Raw genomic sequence first — 25263 nt, forward strand, 5'->3', positions numbered from 1 at the left:
TTTGCTCTCTAATTATGCTATAAACAAACTTAATTCACTATCACACTTTGAAGTAGTTGGCAATTATTCTTTTCAGACTACAACATTACCTTAGGCAGCAAGAACTTCACTTCATACATCAACATGTTGTTGTGTTAATGTGCCTATTATTCTACATTTTGATTGACAATGCTAATTACAATTGTTCTTGAACTTAATGTGATTTTCTAGCTGACAGTGACCATTCTAAAAGGGGCAGTTTAATAAATGGGAACAACTTCGCTACAAGAGATACACGTATTTAAATGTGAACTGCTTTTCTTTTCCACAAAATCTAGGCATTGTTTTTCTGTAAGAAAGTCTTACCTCATAAAACCTTTGATGTGGTGATCATCAAATAAGCCTTATGGAGAATAAAACTTACGAAGAATTAAAGACAAACTGTAAAAGTGTACAAGAAAATGGAAAAGTTCTGAGATAACAAGTCATGGGACATAGTTAAAACACCTCCTTTGGAATCTGTTAATTTTAATGTAAAGAAAAAAAACAACAGTTATAGTTTAATTAGTAAGTGATGTGACTGAAAATTGGGATAATTCATGCATAGCTGAACCTTTTTATTCTGCTGAATAAAAGTATTCACCAGTTCAAACAAAAGAAAGAGCACTTGACAATCCACCCTACCTGGAAGCAAACTAATGAGCGCCTGCATAAAATCAGTGTAGACAAGTGATTTTTTTTTTATTTTTTTTTTTTTTTTCGGTAAGAGATGGATTCAGCTGTATGAACTGATTTGATGTTGCTATTTATAAAGTTGAATTTGTGCTTAGCCCGTTGTTGAGAAAGACGTCATTAATGTTTGTATTAATTATTTTACTGTGGCAGATTAAATTATGGCATTTGACCTTTGTGAGGATACGAAGGGTCCTCTGGAATTATGTTGTACTGTTTGAAATCAGAGAGGTACTGCCCTAATTAAACTCACAGGAAGTATCTTTCCAATCTCATTTAGTATTAGTATTTCAATGTCCCCTTTAACCCATAGGATAATTAATTAGCATTAGGAGACATATGCTCACGTCGTTCGTTCAGCCTTCTGATCAGCGCCTGTGCTTCCTCGTGTAACATCCCCCTGTCCAGACCAGCAGTGCTAGTCCCCCAAGGAGCACTGTGCCCCCTCCAAAAGGCTGTGGCTCCTCAGGGGGACACGGCTCTGATGGTTTCCTCTATGATGCGCTCCTCCTCCCTACACAACCAGCTCTGCCAGGCGTGTTAGTCTGGGATAGTCGCAATGGGAAATGTGGTTGCTGCCCTCTGTGGGTACAGAAGAAGGGGTAGAAGAGCAGAGGAAGGAGAAGCAAGGAAAATAGCAACCTGAAGTGTTTATAGGTGGGCAGGAGAGGCTGGCCTGGTCTGACATTGTAAATACAGTAAATAGCGTGGAGCTTTAGTCTGAAAACAGGGCTAAAAGGTCAGAGGGAGTTTGGGGCAGCAGGGAATGATAAGAGTAGGGAAAAGACAAAAAGCATCCTGCTCTGCTAAAAAATGGCTTAGGAACTGCTGCATTGTGATTGCTGAGAGAGGCTGGTACAGAGCAGCTCAGCCTGCTGGAAAGCTGGATATGCCCCAGCAGGGTCCTCCTCTCACCATTGATTACAAAAGGAAATTTGGGCTGCCAGGATCCTAATTTAGATCTCTCATGCAAATGTCTAAAACTGCCTGTGTTTTGGGGTGGAGTCTTGCTTTTTCTGATTTTCTGTTGTTTTGCACAATATAGCACTAGTCTGATTTGCTAAACTGTGATTACTGTTGTAAGTGTAAATAATAATAATAATCATTCCTGCTGTTATTTAAAATACATTGCAAACAAACCAAGGCCTCCAGTTTCTTCTTCACAGGAAAGAGTGTGCTGCAAGAAAAAAAATCCTTTGCACAGGAATAGAAAAGTGAATGTATTTCAAAGAATTCTAGGTTTAAACAAACAAAAATACGCTGGTGAGTTTTTGCTAATGATGGAAGCAACATATCTGGTCATTTGTGGGATATTTTAATTTTCCTGTATACAAGTTTTAAGTTTAATAATGGATATTAGTGCTGAATAAATACACTGCTATTAGGTCTTGCTTATGTTCATTATTAATTGCACTTATTGTTCTTCTAAGGCTTGATTGTGCTTGGATATCTTCTGAGGCAGACTGCATGGTGTCAGCCAGCATAGACTCTAGAGGAATGCAGGAGCTGCAAGTCTAACCTGGTGAAATCCTTTGCTTCCTTTTGGCTTGCTCAAATTCCCTTATCGTATTTTTGTCTGGTATTCTTGTCGTGAGCAAGTGCGTGGATCAGCAGCCAGATCTTGCCCTCAGCACCTTCTCCCGTGGCCCCAGTGCTGTCACATTTGGTTGTTCTCTTTTGTTGCTGCCCATGAGTGCAGCCCTGGTAGGGTCAACTGGGAGCATATCCAAACCTGTTACGGCTCATTGCCCTCGATACTGCTCGGCAGGAAGGAATGGAGTGGGACAGCTGTTAGCTTCATTGCATTGCAGTATTCCCCTGAACCATCACAGCTCATAAAACCCACTTTCTTTTCTTGCCTTTTAACACAGAAGCTTAGCATTAAATTAGGCAGCTAAGGCCCGGTATTCTTGTGGGCTCACTTAAATATGCATTCATTTTCAGGTGTATAGGGAAGCCAAATATGAGTGCATATCGCTACACAGGAATGTTAGAAGTTATTGTAATACTTATTAGTTTAGGATATTTGAACTACTTAATTCATTTCCTTCCTCAGAAAATAAAAAAATACGGAAAGAATAGAAAAAAAAAAATCTTAGTGTGGATACTTAGCTTAACACTGTGTAGGGGGTTATGATATTATGTGTTAAAGTAAATTTAATCTCTGACAGGTAAGAAAAAATAGTCTGTGTAACAAGAAAATGTTTTTATTCATAATAAATGTATGAAATAGTATGTGATCAAAAATAGAAGTGTATTTTGAAATTCTTCTACTTGAAAAATGAATAAAAAACTCTGGATAGAAGAGTTGACACGACAGCAGTTTATCTGACCTATCATTCTAGCTTCCAAACTACACCTTATGATATTTTAGCCATGCACTACTACTGTTTAAAGATCTCCAGGGATGGGAAGGAGTCCATGCACCGTGTAGTGATTTCTTTGTGTTTTTCTAGCCCTCAAATTCTGTAAAATTGCTGCAGCAATTTCTTATGTAGAAAATGTTGATAATATGTACTGTAGGGTAAATATGCCAAAGACTTAAATTAACTATTTGAAAAGGTTTTATGTTGTCTGCGTACTGCAAGCTTCCCTATGTAGTCCTGAAATTAGAGCACTGTGCTATGAAGGATAAGGTGGCAATATCATTATATCTCAGGCTCTGAGCTGATCTAAAGCATGTGTCCTAAAACAGGTCACTTCAACACTGGGTATAAACTCATTCTTAAATTGCTCATGGTTGGCCTGACAGATCTGACTTGTGCTTATCTTGATAATATGCATCCTTAAATGAAGGCCATATATGGCTATGAGTAAAATCCATTGCAATTGATAAGGAAGATTGATTTCATTATGGTAAATCATGAATCATGAATTCAGCCACAAAAGCATCCAAGTGTCCAAGTTTAGTTTTTGTCTCAAGTGTTTGTAAACTGTCCATTCTTTTGCATGTTGTGAGAAAAAAAAAATGCTTAAGGGATTAGAAATTGTGCATGTACTATGGTGATGAAAGCTACGTAACTATGCAGATAGATTAACATAAAGAATAAAAGGACACCTGCTATGACAACAAAGTCTGACAAGGTTTTTATACTTATTAAAGTATTTCCACAATTATCTTGAATGCAAGCCTACAGGAAACATCTGCTTACAATTTGCATTAGAGTACAGTCTACATCATAACTCAATTTTCTGAAGCAGCCACATAGTAATAAGTTTTTATTTGCAGATAGGTTACCCAGACTCTGCATCTGGAAGTCCTGTAGGTGCAGCATAAAAGTTTTTGAGTTATCATCTCAGATTGGCATGTAATCTGTTCTACAATATAATGCTGGCTTTTTGTTGTTGCTGTTTTCTCCAATAAAAAGTGGAATCGTCATTTAAAAAATTCAGTCACGTTATTTTATAGTACTGCTCATGCTCTGATGTAGGGTAATTATTGTAAAAGACTATGGCTAATTCCAATAAGTTAGCAGAGTACCGTGTTGTAACTATAAATTCCAGTTGGCACACATATTGATCAAGGTTTCTTGTTCCACTTGCACTTGTTTTAAAAGTGAGAAGCCTGGGAGCTCACCTAAGAATTGCTTACTTGTTGCCTCATATCTGGTCAGCAAAATCCTGTTCCTCATAGAAAAAGGAACTAAGTTTTTTTGTGTGTTGTGAGGAGCACTGAAACAGATGAAAACCTCATCTACAGTATGTAAGTCACACAAATCAAGTAAATAATTCACAGACCCCACCCATGTATGTATCTGAAACAGTGCCAAGCCATGGGTCTGACTACTGGTCCAGCAGACCACTTCTTTGTCTTTGCCTCCATTAACACTGAAATCTGAATTGACTTCCAATCTGAGTTAGAAGTCCTTCTTTGTTTCTCTGTTCAGCAAGCAGATAACATAGTAGTAGGAGCTTTCTTACTACATCTGAACTTCAGCTTTGATGTAGACCCATGGATGAGAAGCTTTGAGACCTTTTTAAAAACATTGTATCAAGAAAGGCATGGAGCTGTGATCTGGTCATGAATATTCCATGGATCAGATAAAGCCCAGTTATCCATTACAATTCATTTTCTGAACTCTATTAATCATAAACTTAATTTTGGTTTATAATTTAACGATCTGATTTGCTCTAGATTGTGAGGGTTTGAAGGTCAAGCCAGATGTCATTTGAAAGTAGTTTTCCCTTGATTTGCAATTGGATTTCTAAATTGACCTGCAACCTTGCTGACATATAATGTTAATGAACTACACATGGCTTGCATGTAGAGAGATGCAAATATATACGTTTTTACGATTTTGCTAGAATCAGTATTTTAAATTTAATTCTTTTTGACATTTAAATTCGATGAGTCTTCCACGCATATACCGGTGGGAGAAATTAGATCTCTTCGTTTATAAATATTTCTAATCATGAAACATCTCTCATTTGAGAAACTGCTAAAATGAGATGAATAAGTAAGCAACTGAGCCAATGCAGTACTGAGAAATGTTACTTGTATTTTCTTCATCAATTGCACCAATTGCTTGAGGTAGATAGCATTATGTCTCCGTTATTTGATAACGTTACAGTGAGGAAAGGTATTTCAGTGAAGAAAGCTAGTGCAAGCTTAAAAACCTTTAAACACTCTGCCTACTTACAGAAATGCATTTAATAAATCGTTAAAATAAAAATAAAAATCAGTGTCATAGAAATTAGAGGATCAGTTATGAAATCATTCAATGAGCAGCAGAAAGAGCAAAGGTTGTCAAGGAATGGTGCTATAATTCAAACTTAATGCATGTAAATCACAATGTAGATGCAAACCCTTCTAGTTTATAAATGTATAAGGCATTAGTAGAAAAGTTAATAATTGTTTCCTGTATTTCTTAAACTCTGTTTTTCTACTTTTGTGAATTACTTAAAGTTGAAGATGTATTTAAAAAAAAAAAAAAAAAAAAAGCAACACACAAAACCAAAAAAAAATACTCTGCCAGCTACACAAAGAGGTCAGAAATAGTATATAATTATTGCTGAGTTAATTGCTGGGTGCTAACATATATACAGACATACAGTATTCAACTCAGACATTATCACAATAGTGGACAATTAGGGCAAACTCAGTGACAGATAAAATGCAAGTTGAATTTTTAAGTATAGCGCTGTACTGACTTCTAAATTTTTAAATAATCTTAGAAAAATTGCCACTTCTGTCTTTAGCCTTGCATTCTAAAAGGATGGCTAAGTGAGCATAACAGTTGTAAATACCTTTTGAAAGATGATGCTCAAACTCAGAAGTATTTATTGTAAAGCTAGAGATGGTATTTTTTACTCAGTAATTCAGATGGTACAAGATGAAAACTATATCTACAATAAATAAAAATTATATAAATAAAACCATCTATGCTGTAGATGTAACATCTTTCTGAATATCAGTCTTGTTTAGACTCCAGTTAGTTTTATTAAATGAGTCCACATGCATTTTTTCATAAGTGATTTCACGAAAAGATAACTTCTTTTGTTTCTAATGTTTGGATTTTTTTTTCCCCTTTGGAAACACAGTGATCTTAGAAAGCAAAAGTGTTCTTTGCATAATATGTTCTGATAACTTCCTGGCTCCAAACTATCTTCCTTGAAATACCAATTTTGGTAAAAATGTGATCTTTTAATATGTCTTCTGACTTTTTATGTTTTGGAAAAAAATGGTTAATTTCAGAATTATAAAACATATGTTCAAATATCTTAAAAGACATAGGAAGATACAAGAAAAGATATAATAATTAAAAGAAATATATAGCAGCAGTCAGTACATTTTGTGAAGCTTAAGGATTAGAGGTTTCCTCTCAGACTTGAAACATTACTGTACTAATCTAGTGATGTAATGATGCTCTGTGCTTTTTGTTTATGGAAGTTGTTAAAGAAATGTTGGGATGAGGGAAAATCATTCTCTGTGAGTATTTGGATATGGGTTTCTGATGGTTCCTTTCAGAAGGAACAAGAATGTGGAGTCATAGCTTCAGATTTTTGATACAGGAAGAGCTCTGGCCAGTTATACTTGAATTTAAAAGACATTACTGCTCAACAGGTGTGTTCTTCTTTGAGGACTAATTAGGCATATCACAGTTTTCTTATAGTTTTAAAGGTATAAAAAACAAACAAACAAACAAAAAAGCATGCAGAGCTTTACCTGGACCTATTTAAGGAGCCTTTGATCACATACACAACACCAACCCCTTCCCAACACTGAAATTTCCCTTGCTTTCCAAATGAAAGACAATCCCTCTTGAAATTATTTTACAAACTTCTGGTTGTTTTCCAAAGTTTATGATTTATTTTTCACTCAATACTGTGGATGTGATTTATTGCCTGTTTCACAGAGGGAATGAGACTTAAATTGCTAAAGGCAGATGTGGGAAAAGCTGGGAGAGAGCATATGACAATTGATTTCAGAGTTATAGGGAAGCTTTATGGAGCCACATCTGATAAGGCTAACTCAACTTGGAGAAGAAAAACTGCTTTTTTCAATGTGAGCTCAGATGGATGGACTTCTAATTGTTCAATTAGTGGTGTAAATTACACTGACTTTTAAGCCAAAGATTGTATGAGTGATCTAAATTTCATGGAAGTCAGCAAGAGCATTCCATTTGCCTTCATAGATTTCAGGTGGCTTTCAAGGCTGTCAGCCAGGACAGTGATTTGGGGCTCCTGGCAGAGTGGAAGGGACAAGGTGAAGAAGCAGAATACATGTACATTGGTGCAATTTAAGTGTCTCAGATGAAGAGCAGGGCCTGTCTCTGCCTAAATCTTGATATCAGATCAACTGTACAGCTTCACTGATTAAATTTTTATGCAGGTGTAACCAGATAATTCTGATTGGCCAGGAATTTAGAAGAGTTTCAGCATTAGAAGAATTAAGCATTTCTGACTTAGTACCGCTGCTCATAACAGAAAAGGGAAGACGTGTTGTTACAACATGATAGCGTACAGTACAGCATCCTTTGCTTCGTGTTGCAGGCAGCATTCATGTTTTGGTTGGTGATTGCAGAGTGGATGAAAGACCACGGTGGCAGGACCCCACTAGGAATTATTGCATAATGCACAACGTACACAATCTGGGTTATCATCTTGGTATTGTAAAGTTTAGAGGCTTCTAGCATTCAGGAACTATTCTGTAGTGAAAACGCTTCTCAGACATGGGACGATGCTTCCAGTCATTTGCACTGCATCTCTCCCTTTTAAAACAGTTTTCTCCCTTTGGGTATATCTATAAAGTGTTGTTTGAAGCCACGGTGTCTATCTCTGCAAAGGGCAGAATTTGCCGTGCTGAGGGAAAGAACAAAATTATTAGCGTTAAACATATAGGCAATGACCTTAATAAAAGCAGTGTGCCAGAAAAAGGTACTGAAGTGCGTTGCATTTATTCACATAATTAGATGCCTTTTTATAGTTTTGTTCAACCTCTGAGTAAGGTGTGTTCAGTGTACATTTGGCATGCTGCTGTACGTGTGCAAATGCATGCACATGCGTGTGAACACCTGGACCTTAGAGACCGTCTTGTTCTGCTTCCTTGGGCAGTGCTCTGCTGTCGTGCCTACTTGTCTTAGGAAGCTGCTACATGTTGTAGTGCTATGAAAAATTACAGCCCATGCTGATTATCCACTGTCATCTGGCCCTAGCCACTGAAGTGAAACCAATGAAAGATCACATTTCTTCCTACTGTGTTCCTATAACACAACCTTACAATGCTGTAGGCAAAAACCTTATTACAAATTGTTTTATTCAGCCATGCTTATAAAGCCACCTCTACTGAGCCTGCAGCACAGAACAGCCAGGTAGAGAGGAATAACCCAACTTTAGTTTTGCTCCAGGTGTTTGACCCTGTAACAGCAGTAACAGTGTTCTGCCTCCATGTTTGATCTTTTGACATGCACTGGTTTTGTACAACTCATCTGCGAGCCATCTTCAGTCAAACATTCAGGTGGTTGTTTAGCAAATTCTAATTGGTTAAAGGGAGAATCATTCTTATGTACTGAATGAGAGGGGAAGGCAGCTAACTGTCATGACAAAAGCCATCGTAAGAAGAGATTATACTTTTGTTACAAAGCCATGCTTTTAAAGTGTGCCTTTGTTCCAAAGTTGGATGCTCTAACAATTGTCATGGAAGGGTGGGATTGGGAATAAGCTCACCGCAGAATGACTTGCATATAATTTTTTCTCACTTCATGAATAGTAAGTTATATTTTCTAATATCATAGAGAATAGACTGGGGCTAGGATTATAGCCTTATTAAGATTTTTCCATTGTGAATCAGCACCATTAATAAAGATTTTTGCAGGTCAAATGATGCCCTCACTTATACCTATACAATCTCATTGTATGTACCCTCTGGCCTTGGTTATAGTCCAGTGGGGTTGCTTGGGATAAAAAATGACTTTGGCCCTGGCACTGGAATGTAATTATCAAACAATGTGTGATGTGCGAGCTGCATCTGAATGCAGTCTGTGTTGTTTTGTTGGTGTTGGCTCTGCAGTGCTAACAGAAATAAAGAAAATGCCTTTATTACTAAGGGCAGAAGACCTAGCTGAATGAATTCAGGACTGCCTGCGATTGGCAGATACCTACTCTGGTAGGTGTCTCAAGGTTGCTGTGTCCACATCTCATCTGTGAATACTCATCTGCTTCCCTGCACAGAATCTTCCAGAAACAAAACCAGCCACATCCAATGTGTGTGGGTACTGTGGATACACCAGCAAAAAAGCCTTTGGGGCCGTATTTTGCAGAATAGAGGTGTATATTTCTCAATGTTTTTATCGGTAACAAAATCTAAAGAGAAAGGATGAATGTGGAACTTGAACTTATCCTTAATGAATATTTGGTTTTGCACCATTGTATGCAAAAACAGTTTGAAAACATAAATTGCAATTAAATCCAAATTTATTTTACATGCAACATCAGATATTTGCTTAGTAGTAGTTGGTGTAGTGGTGGTCTCAGTATTTCAAATAAAGGCAGATTATATAGTGCTTGCTGCCTTGGGAGGACACTTACGAATTCTTAGAGCTAGAACAACCACCTGTTTTGGTTTTGTCTTCCAAAAATTTAGTGAAGGATGGAAACAAGTGTATCACTGTTGCCATTTTCCTTTCTGCCATGCTTGTTGTAGGCTTGACTATGGCAAGAAAACAACTCGGCCCAGCCAGCCCAACCATCTTCATTCTTTTGACAGTAAATTGCAGATTTGGAGGTCTGCATTCAATTACTTCAGTATTTCAAGCTGCAGGTGTATGAGCAGTGTGGCATTTCTGTACATTTTTTATACTGACATGTTACACCCTTGTCTGGTAATTGTTTGTACTTTTGATTTTATCTAGGCTCTCAGCTTACAAATGAGATTCTTCACTTGAGCACTTCAGAAGCCAGACAGAAGTGTAGAATCACTGCTACATCTTTTGTCTTGGATATGTCCTCAGGGAAACTTCAATACCACATAACAGGAAAAACAAGCTAATATCTTTAATAACTGCAATTAGTCAGGGTTTCATTGTTTCAAGTCACCTGAAACCTGACACCTTCAGCAACACTGGAGGCATCTGAAACATAAAATGTACTGGATCAATATTTGTTCAGAGAAAGCAGATGTATCTCTTGTCACCAGCAGTATTTCCTGAATGATCTTTGCTACGCCTACACCTTTCTGATCTTACTTTCCAATTACTATCTAATTCTATTAAAAAAAAAAAAAAAAAAAAAAAAAAAAAAACTTCATTCTTAGTCGAGTCTACCTAATGGGGCCTTTGGTCATTGCAATGCAAAGTGCTTCAAAAAATTAATTGGAAGCAGGGAAAGAGGAACAGCTCAGTAGTTTGTGGTTTCAAAGTTCTGCATAGTATGATTTAAAAAGAATGGGTCTTAAACAATCCCCAGAAAAGACTGTAGACTGGGAAACACATGAAAAGCTTCAAGGCTCCTGGATTTAAGGCTGTATTTTAAAATGAAATGTGAGCCTGATTTATTTTTCTTTGTTAGCAAAAAACAGAATTTGTTTATTGACAAATCAAAGCCTTTAAGTCAGAGTAGGCAGGCTATAATTCCCATATGAATGAACTAGTACTTTTAACTTTGCTATCTCCTCTTCATAACCACTACAGAAGAAAGGTGTTTTTTTGTACGATAGTTCAAGTACTTTCAAAGCAGAACTATTACTCTACTTAAGGTTTGTGAAAACTTATCCTGTTATCTTCTTCAGCTGCAAGTTGCTTTGCCCTTAATTATTCTATTTGAATTTTCCCCTTCTTGTTGGATAAGTAGCATGTGCTACTGTGTGTTGTTACAAGTATTTCATAGTTGTATTTTGCATAAGCTCTTATTTGCATAAGTTCTGTACAGTGAGACAAAATAGGTTGCAGTAAAATAGCAAATATACTAAGAATTTTTCAATACTATAAAAGAGGTAAATAAGGCCATAATTGTTTGTGATTTTGGGGAGGAGGGGTAGGGACACGTAGTGGTTTCTTAATCCTTGGAAAACACATGAACTGGATGGAATTTCAAATAGATTTCTCTTTTAAGAAGGCTGTTTATTTCTTTGGCAATGTAGTATATAGCAAGTATCTGAAAATGTTGTTTCCATTGGTGTCTGTGGCTAATAGAAATCCCCAGGAGGTTTCCACAGATATTTAGAATGCCCTAAGCTAAAAGTATTTAAAATCAAAACAATTTTCATGCCTTAAAAGAACTGAATTAATTATGGCTTATGGCAACTTGTGCCTCTGTGTGTGGTGAGGCAGACAGTGGGAAAATATTCTTCATGCCTACAAATATAGGATGCGATATTTCCATCTTGTAGCATTTAGTGTTGATTATATTCCTTTTACAAAGTTGATTAAGTCATGGGCATTTATATACTGCCACGAACTGTCTGTATGGAACCTGTGGGAGAATGGGAACAGAGATATGTAGGACAAAATACAGTATTTGTAACTTCTTGGAGGGGAGGTCCATTTTATTTTGTTTCTAGTCCTTCTCATCTTAATCCTAATTCTCTAAATACTCGTAACTTTTCTGCAATCTCTTTACACTTTTATTTAGATTTTCCAGCACTACAAAATGGGAAGAATGAAGGCTCTTCCTTAGGATGTTTCAATGTTAGACAATACTACAGCTAAAAAGTGGCAGGAAATCCAAACACGAAAAACGCCTGTGCTGTGAAATGCTGGTTTTGGTCCCAGTGTTATTTCAATTAATGAAGGATCTTATCCCCATAGCTAAATGGAATCTGGCTGGCAAATATAAAGAGCTAGAGAGTATGTTAACAAGTAAGCAGTCAAGGCTTCTATCTATCCTTCCTATATGTTGTGAGCTGCAGACTTCTCCAAGATACCATCCTTAAAAGACCATCTTGCTTGGACGCTCTGATATTTAAACTTCAGTGAAGTTATTGTTGCTGTTTATTCAGGCTTGCAGGTTTTAACCAAGAGCTTAAACCAGTATACTACTTTCTGCCAAGTAGTAATTAGTGAAATGGTAACATGGTAAGGAAGGGTGATCAAATAACCAGATACAGCAACTGCAGATTAAACCAACTTGGCTTTTTTTTTTTTTTTTTCCTCTTTCTGAACATCCAAATGATCGTTGGTTATTTAGGTTGATGTATGCTTCCACTGAGGATACATCTTAAAATTCTGTTACTTAAAAGAATCACTGTATCTATTAATTTTGTAGACATTTATAAACAACTCCAGCTTGACATTAGTTGCTGCCCTTTGGCTCCATGAGCAGAATAAGGGAAAGAATATGTAACTGATAATGCATCTTGAATACTGCAGGCTTTTCTTTTGACTTCGTCATGTAATGACCAAACTAGAACTGGATATCCTTGAGATAAAGGCAGCAAGGATGATTATAAGTATGAAAAATGTTTAGTATGGTGAGAGTAGGGTAGGATTCTTCTAACCGGAATAAGTTGTCTGAAGAGAGGATATGATGGAAAAGCATAATATGGGGAAAGATGAACAGAAGTAATGATTTATAGTTCTCATGATGGAAAACCAAAAATATCTCAATAAAATTATCAAGTATACTTTCCAAAGAAGCAAGAAGAAATGTGCTTTACAGGCCACAAGTTATTAAATATGTAGAACTCATTATGAGGGACTCAGGGTCAGTGTTGGTGGGGTGGAGAAAAACTTGAATGACTCGAAAGGAGCTAAACAAAGTCAAGAAGTATAGGTCTGTCATTGTGTAATGAAACTCGATAGCTGTGATGGAGTCTCTAGTTCTTAAAGCCTTTCATGAGAGTAGAAAGCTGCACAAATGGTAACCTCCATTAATGCTTTCTTAAATTATTGTATTTTTCCCATAAGAATCTGCAGTTGAACACTACTGAAGAATAAATACTAGACTAGATAGGCGTTTGGTCTCTTAACGTATGAGTTATTTTGTGCTTAAAAACTTGTACATACTTGTGATTGGTGTAAGCTGTTGTGAAGTACCTTGGAGGGTGTAAGGGATCCTGGCAAGGACTGTTTGGAAATCACGGACATACAGCTCTAATGAGATGGTCTGCCTCTTGTAGTTCTCATAGGAGTTTTTTCTGTAATGGTAACAGACATGAAGGTAGTAGCTTACTTTTCTCTTTCTTTCCTTTATTGCAAATTCAAAGCATGAAATAGAATTACAAATCAGTTCTTTTACATCTCTAAAACACGATGTTGACTTAAAAATTCTGATACTTGAAGGAAAAATAAATGTTGAGTTCATTTCATTTGTCTTTCTGATGTTTCAACCTATAACGTTTGTATAATCTTTCATGAAACTATATCTTTTCTCTGGAGGCATTTCAACTCTGGAAAATTGAAATTCTTATGAACTTAGAAATGAGGACATTAAAAACCATACTAAATTTCATAAGAAGTGACAACGCTTTTTCTGTGTCTCCCTGAAGGTCTGCCCGCTCGCTCTTAATATAAACAAAGTGGATTTAATAACTTACCTTTTGTAAAATAAGGCAGAAAACCATCAGCAGAGTGGAAGTTTGGGCTCTCTAGGCAATAAACTGAACCAAACAAGCCCATGACCAGCAGCTGTGATGGTATCCCTTTTGCTCTTATATTGGGTAGTCCTTGCGTTCCTCTGCCACATCACTTGATCTGCTGCTCAGGCTATACCTGATCCTGCTAAGGCTGCTCGAGGCATGTGTCAGAGCTGGTGGGAAGCTGACTGAAACTCACAATCCTTCTAACAGCCAATACTTTCATTAGTGTTGAAAATGCAAGATACCCAGGCTGGAGGTTTGAATTCTTCTGCAGTATAGGAACTAAGGGGATAATTTTAAGAATGCCCACCACCTGTGGGCATCAGTGGGGAAACAGGTTTCCCCACAGAAACTGGCTTCCATAGGTAGATTTAGAAATAGGGAAGTAACTTTTACAGGGGGCTACAAAATTTCAAAGCACGATGGTGTGAAGAAAGTATAGAAGGAGACAAAAGTGATAGAAGGCTGCAGAGACAGGCAAGAGAATGATCTTGTTAGGACTTGATTGATATTGTCATGTGTTTTGATTATTGTAGGTTTTTCCTTTCTGATTCAAAATCCAAGTTAATGAATTTGCATATGGATACATGAGGGGTTTGTTTATTTTTAGTTAAGGCTGTTTGGTTATCTAGACAAAAAGTTTCAAACCTAGTAATATGGAAATAGAAGTATATTTCTATATGGAAATATAAATATATTTTTAATGCTTCAACATGGCACTATTGTTCTAGGTTTAGAGGAGTGTTATAGAGGCAATCAAAATGAACACAAGTGTGTGCCTTGTTTCACTAACAGTTGGGAGAGAAATAGAAGAAATGGTGTTTTAATTATTAGCTATGAGACTGGTGATTATGAATGACTTGATCGAGAATTTTAACTTAAGCAGCTTCAGCTTAGTGCCTCTACATGGTAGATACTGACCTAATTTTTGGCAACTACGAGCCATGAACATCAGCCTTGATATATCAGGCCCAGCATCTGGTAAGATGTCTTACAACTTTTAAAAATTAATGCACAGAGGGATGAAAAATCATTGTACATTAGCATGCATTTGTTCTCTGTCTAAATGCAAATATTAAGTCCTCTAACTAGCCCATAAATATATTTTAGAACTTAAAAAGAAAACAAAAGATCTTTCACAGTTGATGAGTTAGTGGCAGAGTCCTGGTATTTCCTTGTTTGTGATGTCACATGCTGTTTGTATTTGTATTAGAAGTTCATGGTTGTTTCTGCCAGTCAAAATATCATTCTTTATTCAGACAAACAAGCAAAGCTTCAGACTTATTAATATCATCTTTTTAATGTTGCACTGAAAAGGGCATCATGTCCCTGGTTAAAAACGTGATAACTTCAGGGAATTTGTGGCCATAGTTGCTTTGTCATTCTAAGGACATTGATTTTTTTATTTATATAAATCTACACCACAGGGTTTGTGGCTCATTGATTTGAATACTAAATGCTTATATGAACGCAACTACATGCCAAGCTTTTAGATGAATTTAAGCTACTGGGCATACTGGACACATCAAAACTGTTTACTCCATGAAGTCTGAATGTTGTGAATCTGAATGCCTCCTGTGAAAATCCTAAATGTTGTGCAGGAAGTCTTGTGTTTACTGATCCAGCTTTGACATCCTTAAATATGAACAGACATCCAGAGATGTAGGTAGCTGTGCTCTTGCTGTGGCAGTATCAACAAATACATGTATTAAATGCAAAATTTTGCCGGAATCTATTATTTCAAAAATCTGTACTTCTGAATGTCCCCTTTCTCTTTCCCTCTCTCTCCACACCCTTAGCCCCAGGATTTATGGGAACCTAAGGACAGACAGTGGAAAAATATAAAATTCATAGCTGCTCTGTGCACTGCAAAGATTACTGCTCTAGAGCTAAGGATCTGTTCTTCCTGTTTGCTACTTTAAGGAAAAAAAAAGGGGGGGGGGGGGGGGGGGGGGGGGGCGGGTGAAAGCACCCAGTTTTCTGTGCTGCAATTACTTCAGAAATGCTGTAAATGATTACTGTATCAAAGCTTGCACTTTTGTTGAAAGTATGAGCAAAAACATTGATAAAATGCAGTCAAAAGTCCTAAGCAGTTGCACAGTGTAAGGCAGGAAATCTGCTGCACACAATAGAGATTAAATGCTCCCTGTGCATACTGTATTCTGCTCAGCCCTCGCTGCTCTGAGCCGGGACTGTGGCAGTCGTTATCTTGAGCAGGTTCCTTGGTGATTTTCAAGCCCTGCACTACCTACCCAAGTGGCAGTGACACCAGCTTTCACTGAAGCCTTATTACTCTTAAAAGAGCAATTTGGTTGGTTGCACGGCTATTAGGATCAGACAGTCGGGCTTAAAGCTGTCAGTACAACTGCTTCTCATCTTTTTTCACAATCCTGACATCTTTTCTCTTTTCTGCTGGACACGGGCATTACTGTTTTTATCATTTTCAATCAAGCTCACGCTGCAAGCTGAGGAATATATTCCCACAGAAACCAAAGTGAGAGCAGAAATTATTTTATAGCTACTATAGTAGCAGCGGTGCTGGCTGCATGTTGTGTGGGAGAAACCGGATCAGTGAGAAATGTGGCTTTCCTCAGGGCTACATCACTGAGATATTACTTCAACATCTAAGGATAGCAAAGCTACTCCTTGCTCTGATTTTCCTGTGATTAATCACTCCTCCTTAAGCAAGCAGAGTATGCAGAAAGTGGGGGAGAAGATGTAAGATTTTTTTTTTTTTTTTGGAAAATAACTTGTGGAAATGTTATCATCAGTGAAACGGGGGAAAATCACTATGCTTGAACTTCTTTTCATTTTGATGTTTCTCTTCTCTGGACCAACCCTGAGCAAGCTTAGCAGGACCAAAGGCAAACACTGGAAGGGGGGTAAGTGGAAAGAAAAAGTTTTGTAATGGATGTTTGGGTAAGATTTTAAGAAGCTGACTTAAGCATGTTCTAAGGTAAATACCTATGCTGTTGTGAATGACTAAGATTTCAGGTTACTGTGTGGACTTGAAATAGGGTACTGAAAAGCATGGAGTTTAATTTGTTTTCTTGTTAGTTTGCTTGGCTGACTCAGTAAGGCATATGTTCCTTGCAGGAATTTTACTTTGCATTTTATTATTAACAGAATAACATTTAAGGCCTTTATGCAAACAAATGCCTGCCCTTTAGTAACTGTTTTTTTTTTTTTTTTTTTTTTTTTTTTCCTTTTGTACTATGGGAATTTAGATTATTACTTTCATTATGGAGACACTGGGACAGATGCTTATAGTTTTGTTGCAAGAAATGTTCCCCCCCCCACCATAGGGGGTTATAGTCCTTTAAAAGAAGACGAGAGAAAGCAAACAAACAACTGATTTTGAGTGCAGAATTGTTATTATGTGTGGTAAAAATGACTAGACAGACTTTTTTTTTTTTTTTTTTTTTTTGACTACATGAATATTGTGAAGTGCACTGCCAGCAGCACTAATTGGCTGACTGGCTATATCAATGTTGATATGTTAATAAAGATAAATTGCATTAACTTTATCGAAAAAAATGCTGTGCTGAGAAAACACTTATGATTTTTGAAGGCAGCAATCCATTTTCCTCTTCTAAGAACTGCTGGGAAGATTTACCCTATATGTGCTGTGAACAGTTCACTAAATGTGCCTTTTCATAAAGTTCACTTTGTTTTGCTTCTTTGTGTGACATTTGTTTATGGAAAACATGGGTTATCGAGGTCTCATAATCAAATAACTCAGTGAGCATAAATGTTATCTCATAAATATTTGGACTGAGGGACCATGGCTTGTAGATAGCTTGATGTTTTCTCTCTGGTTGTTTCTTGATGTTACTGATTGGATGCACCCCAGGATTTTTTTTTTTTTTCTTACAAGTATTGCCACAGCGTGGTGTGTTTATCACAGCTTTAATAGCACTTTCAGTTTGTCTCTACTGTCAGTATTGTGATCTGAGGTTAAAGAGTAGCATCAACATTAAAAAGAAGTTTTAATAATTTATCACAACATCTCAGCAGGAGTCTCCTCCCTCCTCCCTCTGTATTTCCCTTTGTTGCATTTAAAGACATCACAAATATTTTACCTTCTGTATCTTCGAGGGAAAAGTTGCAGCACACACTTAACCTGGACTGTTAATGCAGCACAATACGTCTGCAAATTATTTGCTGGTCCTGTAAATCACATTATCACATGTATCTCACAGTGCTGCTGCTGGGTATCCTCCTTGCAAATTACAAGCTGTTATTTACTCTAGGCAGCGTGACCTCTTCTCAGAAGCACGTGAGATAGGAATGTATGTCACTGTTAAGTTCCTGGGATTTCAGAAATGCTGTTAACTTTTTCTCCCTTTCTCCCATTTTCAATTAACTTTGGTAAATGAGGGGGGTATTGTTTCAGTCCCTTACCTGCTCTCCAGCAGAGGCCAAACACCCTACTGAAGAATTTTTGTCATGGGTAGAAAATAATCCCTGAATTTTGCTGTGGAAAATAATACCTTAATATGGGGCTTTGCTTTTCTTAAATGTGTTCTTTGCACCTGAAGCAAAAAATAGAGAAGGTACCTTTTCCAAGGAGACTGAAAAGCAATTTGTCTTGTTTACTCATAGCTCTTGAATCAGCCAAAAACTAGGCTTACCTGCTGTCCAGTAGTGTTTTTATACATCGATGGCATTCCTAGAGTTGTGTTGCTTGAATATGATGCATGGTTTTCAGTGAAAGTTTTGTGTTTGGGATGTGCCAGAATGTATGTTGTGGTGTCATGTAGTCTAAGTGTTTTTGACCTCCAAAACATGATACATACCTCCCTTTCTATTCAGCACCAAGAATCAATTTCTGCTTTATGTCAACATGAGTTTTTTTCTGTGGCATGCATGTGGAATTTGTGGTGGTGGTTGGTGAAATTTTTGTGTATATACTTCTCCTCTGGAGCACACTGGAAAGCCTGTCCTGGAATGGGAATAGATTTTTTTTAAGAGGTTCAAGAGATCTGGACACCTGCACACCAGCTTGCAACTATATTGTTCAGAGGGGAAAGGTGTTGTTGGATGCATGCATCTGGAAATGCACAGTACAAATCATAATATAGCTATACTGGACTAATCCAAGCCACCGTCTTAGGTTTTTCTGTATCACATCTGGTTTCAAGAGTGCTGTGAAGTATGGACACCTGTGGAAAGTGTTGGTTTTCTATGTCTGCATAGGCCCTCATCATGATCAGTACAAGTACAGGCAAACGAATCTTGAAATTCTTCCTGTATAATTAAAAAAAAAATGTCATCACCGAAATTACAAGTCTTGATAAGTCATTTTCATGGTCTTGTTGTGTAGGTCTCTTTATTATTAATCACGAGAACAACTCAATTCGCCTCTATATTTCTCTTTAGCATTTACCCTAAAACATGTCCACCTGCATGCTATTAAAATAAACAGCATTCTGGGTAGAAATCACTTCTTGATTTAGTTGCAATGTCAAGTGTCAGGGAGTGAGATTAGTTGTATATGTATACAGTTCTGGAGGAATGGAAAGATAGCATTTTCTTTTTCTAGCTGTTTTTAAGTCTGTACTTTAGAAAAACTTTCAGAATAAGTCATTGGAATGTAGTCCTTAAATGTACCTTAAACTGAGATTTATAAACTAATGTTCAAGATAAACTGCAGTCTGAAAGCAGAACCTGAGAGTACACATCAAGTGGATTTGCTTTTTCCCTTTGAGTCAAAATAACACGCCATGGTTCAAGTTTTTAAGAAGGATTTATAATATGGAGAACAAAAAACTGGGAAAAGAAGATTAAGAACTCTTTTGATTTTACCTTAAATCGTAAAGCAGGTTTCAAGTGTCTCTAATACCTATCCCCTCCTGAATTTGTTTCCAGTATTTTCACTCTATCATATATTATAGGGAGAAAAAAAAGTTTTAAATATATCCATTCATATGCACACAGATGTGTTTTATGTCTGTTCAGTGGCATCTGGGAGAATTCGGAGACGGGGAAGAAAACTGTCCATTTGTGTCATGTTTGGGAACCTTCCCAACGCTTCCTTCATACTAATAACATGGTAGTGTTAATTTCTGACTGAGGAAAATGGTGGCAGTGACTCACATTTACTGATCTTTTGGCAGTATCAAATGTCTCTTGCATCTGTAAGTGGTGTGTCACATCTGATAATCACCACACACCAATATGAATGCGACTGAAGAACATGATTTTCCCAGCTCTTGCCAAAGGGCCCATTACTGCTAGGACTTCAGCCTTGTTCAAGAGTTCACAAGGGCAAACTAGCGCTGTACACAGAAACCACTTTGTATAACTGTTGAATATTACTTCAGCTGTAAAACAGCAAAATGAGCAAAGAAAAGAAAATCATGGATGATGCTTGTCTTTTGGTAAATATCAGCATATTTTACAACTCCACTTGAAAGCCGTGTGACAGAAAGAGTTCAGAGAAGAAGAGAGAGAACATTGCACAAATGTCTGTCTCCAGGAAGACATTAACCCCCTTACTCATCTTGGAAAGACCTTACTTGTTCAGCCTGGAGATAGCTGTGCTGTCCTGGGACCCTGACCTGACCCTGTAGCAGGACCAGCTATTTCTGGGGAGCCACTCCCAACCCAAGGGGGAGGTGAGCCTCAGGGGGTTGTATAGAGGGACTGTGTGTGTGGCCCAGGATGCCCCAGCGTAAGAGCAATACACTGACAGTGCCATCAGCACTTCCTGAGGGAAGAAAAGGTCTTCAGGGGTGGGATGAGTAGTCAGAGATGGAAAGGCTTCAGCATGAAGGGACCAGAACTTGGGTTGTGTGAATTAATTTTACCTTTTCCTCAGCTGTTTGCTCAGGTCTTCCTTGTGCTTTATCAAAAGAATTTCTATGTTTAGAACTAAAAGTATGTTTGTATTTGCTTACAATCAAATTAGAGGAAAAAAAAAAAAAAAGCAACCAGAGTACAACACCCCACAGATCCAGAAGAGGACACAGTACCTGTAATTTTTGTCTGTGTGGAAGTGAAGCAATAATCTTTCATGACTAAATCAAAGTTTATTATGTAAGTGATCCAACATTATGTTTCAGTTCCAATTTCAGCTCAACAGCAGTTTAATCATTTTTATGGCAAAAGATACCAGTGCAAGAACGCTAGAATTGTCACTTGCTAGGTCTTACTGGTAGGGTGATACAAATGTGTGTATGTGAGATTCCTGTTATCCTCCTTGCATGCTGATCAGCACATGTTATTTAGGATGAATGTAACCCATGAACACTGGTTTAATTTAATTTAATTAATTAATTAATTATTTTAAGCAAAATTCAGAGATTAGGTCACAAAAGAACATTTCTATAAACTGACCTTCCCTTTCATACAGAAATCAGCCACAGAATCACAGAATCACAGAATCACAGAATTTCTAGGTTGGAAGAGACCTCAAGGTCATCGAGTCCAACCTCCAACCTAACGCTAACAGCCCTCCACTAAACCATATCCCTAAGCTCTACATCTAAACGTCTTTTGAAGACTTCCAGGGATGGTGACTCCACCACTTCCCTGGGCAGCCTGTTCCAGTGCCTCACAACCCTTTCAGTGAAGAAATTCTTCCTAACATCTAACCTAAAACTCCCCTGGCTCAACTTAAGCCCATTCCCCCTCGTCCTGTCACCAGGCATGTGGGAGAACAGGCCAACCCCCACCTCGCTACAGCCTCCCTTGAGGTACCTATAGAGAGCGATAAGGTCACCCCTGAGCCTCCTCTTCTCCAGCCACCTTACAGACCTACCAAATGTGGAGGTAAAGCACTGGATTATTGGAGTAGTGGCTAGAGTATGAGAGTTGGAGATGTTAAAGGTCTGCTGCTAGATGCCTGTGGTAGCTTTGAATAATCAGACATCTCAGGTACATGGATTTTATGCATACAGAACAACAACTTCATAGTGCACGTACATTGCGTTTGGGGAAAATAGGGCCTTGGCATTTGCTGCATTTATAATGAAATGTCTCTGCATGGTCACAAAGTCTAACATGTCAAGAAAACAGTGAACTGTTATAGACATGGATCTCTTTGCAGCCTCTCAACAATACTGTTTGTTCACTTCCCCTGCAGGGAAACTCACAGAGCTTTTTTTGTCGCAGGGAAGCTGTTTTCACCTGCAAGGAGATGAGGACAGAGTGATGGAGGCGAGGGTCTTTGAGGAGTAGGAAGGAAAGAGGAGACATGTGGACCTGGGCCACATAGCCTGGGCTTCTGTGTGAATTATTGTGAGGCACAAAGGGTCTGATCAGACATGATGAGATGAAGCTTTTTATATGATGGTTGTGACTTTGAACACTGTCAGACATGCTGGTAGGATTCACTGTTTTGTGTATGCAATTTGGGGTGTAACCATTTACTATAGCTTACCATTTGTCTAATTTAAATAATCTATTTTATGAAGTTTCAAGGATAAACTGCACATATGATGAACAGTATTTCTTATATTGTAAAACATTAAATATTTGGATATTGAGTGACCATGAAATGAACTTTTTTAAAACAATAATCAGTCTTCTATTTGCCTTAAATTCTAGGTTTATATCCCCTATTCCACAGCAACAAACAAATTTTTGCTCCTTCTTTTACACCTTCTTCAGAGTGAAATCTGAATTTGAAAGGACTCTGCTGTTTTTATCTTTGAGCATCCAACCTCTGCTTATCTTTTTTTTATCTTTTTGAATACATTTGAAATACCATATAGAACTCTGGTAACCTGCATGCAAACTTATACTGCTGGAGACAATGTAGACTAAGGGAACAGAAAATAAAGTTTGTGAGCTTTTCCCTTCCAGCTGGAAGGCTGTTAGGGAAAATGATTGGGTTATTTGGGTCATGAAAGAACAAATAAGATGTAACATCTGCCTAAGAACAGACAGTTCTGTTGGCACAAAACCAAATGATAATGAATAAATGCAGGCTGGAAGTTAGAAGAGTGATTCCAACCATTGAGAATGGGCTGCCATCCTTTGGCAGATGAAGTCTGTCTGAGCTGGGTTTCCACAGTCATCTTCAACCTCTTCCAGTTCTGGCTGTAGGCTTCCCACCACCTCCTCCACCAGAGGTAATGCTTGCGGACATCTGCTGGCACCCCCACCTGCTGATCCTGCCAGCAATTAACCACGTAAGAGTGGATAGTGTTTGTATGGCTGTTGTGATTCCTTGACTCGCAGTCTCAGGTCACAGAAAAACCTAGGGCTATGGCCACAGCCAAAGAAAAGAGGTTGCAATCATGACTCCATTTAGGCTAGTTCAAGCTGATGTATAACTTCACCCTCCTGGTCAGGATTACCCAGAAGAGAGCAAAAACCAAAAAAGAATAAGATTTAATAAGGTGGCACATTCCTTTGAATCCTATGTCCACATCCTGTACTCAAAGCCTTGCTTGAAATGTTTGCTATTATATTAAAAAGTATGTTGATCAAATAGTTATAAGACAGAAGGAATATTTAAATACTGGTCACCCCCACAGAGATGCACACACATCCCCCTCCATTGGTTATTTGCATTTTTTTTTAATTCCCTAAAGTAGGTTTAGGAACCACTGTAAAGTATCATTGACATTAAAAAGCTAGTAAGCACAAGAAAACTCTCTTAATTAGGTCCACAAATAAAATGTACTCATGTAAATTGCCTGTTACTTGTTGAAAGAGCACAGATCAGAGATTCAAAATGATGAACAGGCTTCAATATATGTCAGTCCGTCCGAGAAAAAGTTGTCTTACCATTCCCTTTCTGGCAATTTTGAAAGCCAATTATGTTCATGAGTTAAACACTATTGATTTTTTTTTTTTTTTTTTTTTTTTACTTCAAAGCATGATCTAAAGAGTACTTAGAGTGCATTACTATTTTCAAGGGTCATTACTAGATACCTCCATGAAAAATTGTTTGTTTAGTACATTCAAAATCAGAGTGTGTGGGGTGTTTTTACAGATGACTTGGTTTTGGTAAAAGATATTCAAATTTCCAACTATGGAAAGCTTTTTTTTTTTTTTTTTTTTTTTTTTTAAATTTTATTTTAGAGCTCAATAATGACAGCCCCTCCAAAGAAATCACTTTTTCAGTCTTATATATCTGAATCATAAAATCTTGTTCTCAGCTAAATTGTCATGTTAGCTTTCATTTTAGGATGGATTTCTTTTCACTAGTTTTGAAACTTCATTCTCTTAAGCTAGCTGTGTATTGAAATAAATTCATGGCTGCATATGGGTGTTGGACAAATAAGTGAACCGCAGTAATTCAGGAACATAAAAAATGTTTCCATGTTTTCCAAGGCTTTCCCTCAAAACCTGTGTTTTCCATTACTGTGTTTCCTTTTTATAAGGAAACATAAATGATGGAATGAAAAGAAAAAACTGGAGGTACAAAATTCACTTTTGTTGCCAGAGATGATGATCACTCAGCAGAAGCTACCAGAGAGGGTTTTTCTCAGCCTTCATAAACATCAGCTTTTTGGTATGACTAAGGATCCTCTTTCCTCCAGACTTCTGTGTTCTCTGAATACCAACTATCTTTGCAGCCTCCTGATTTCCTCCCAGGTGTAGGCATGCATGAAGTTTCTGTGTTAGTGCAATTTATGCTGAGACCTCATTGATACAATTCTTGGTGCAGTCCAAGTAAGGTTATGGTTACAGTGGTGCAAAGGGGTAAGAAACTCTTGGTCTTCATTACCTTCCCCATACAGGATGCTGGATAAATGATAGCATTCACATTAACATCGTATGAAGCTTTAGTTAACTTGTCACCAGCTATATTCTGAGTGTTTTAAAAGTTTGTGCAATCAGTTTAGAAAGTTTAGACCAAGAATAGCACAGATTTATTGTGCTGCCCAAGTTTGCTGCCTCTGGCTCAGTAATTTAAGCTTACATTAAGGTCCATTGTACTGAGAGTAGAAAAACAGACAGAAGTGGTCCTTAGCTTTGTGAAGAGGAATAAAACAGTAAATGGTTTGCTCCTTGCATACTGCATTATTAAGAGAAGAAGTGAAAGACTGTATAATATTTGATACAAAAAAGGGAGGAAATAATAATAATAAACCCACAAAGTTATTCTGTAAAATGTAAGATGTTTTTGAGTGAAATTGAAGTTTAGTCTGCTCAATGATGGAAAATCTGAGAGTCAGCTTTCATGCAATTTAAATATGTCACTAAATATCTTCTCTCATGAAGATAAGGGGTCCTTAAAGCTACTAGAGAAAGGTACTGCAAGAACCAATGAGTAAAAGCTCATGTCAGACACATCAAAATAAACAGTAAACAAATTTTAGACAGAGTACTCTGAAAAGCTTGTTTCAATTATATTTTAAAATCTTACTGACATGTTGGAACTTTGCATTCTATTGTCATACTTGGTGTAATTAGCACTTAACTATGAGAAACCACAGATACTGTTCTGAACTTCTTATACCCTGAAAATATGCAGGGAATGTCCACTTTTCAGTCATTCCTTTCTATGTTTCTTCTGGAAAATGGTTGATATACCTAATCTGCCACTTCTGATTTAAAAATTAGCATACTGTCCAGAA

This window comes from Netta rufina (assembly GCF_964035555.1).
Source record: "Netta rufina genome assembly, chromosome: 1".
Taxonomy (NCBI): Eukaryota; Metazoa; Chordata; class Aves; order Anseriformes; family Anatidae; genus Netta; species Netta rufina.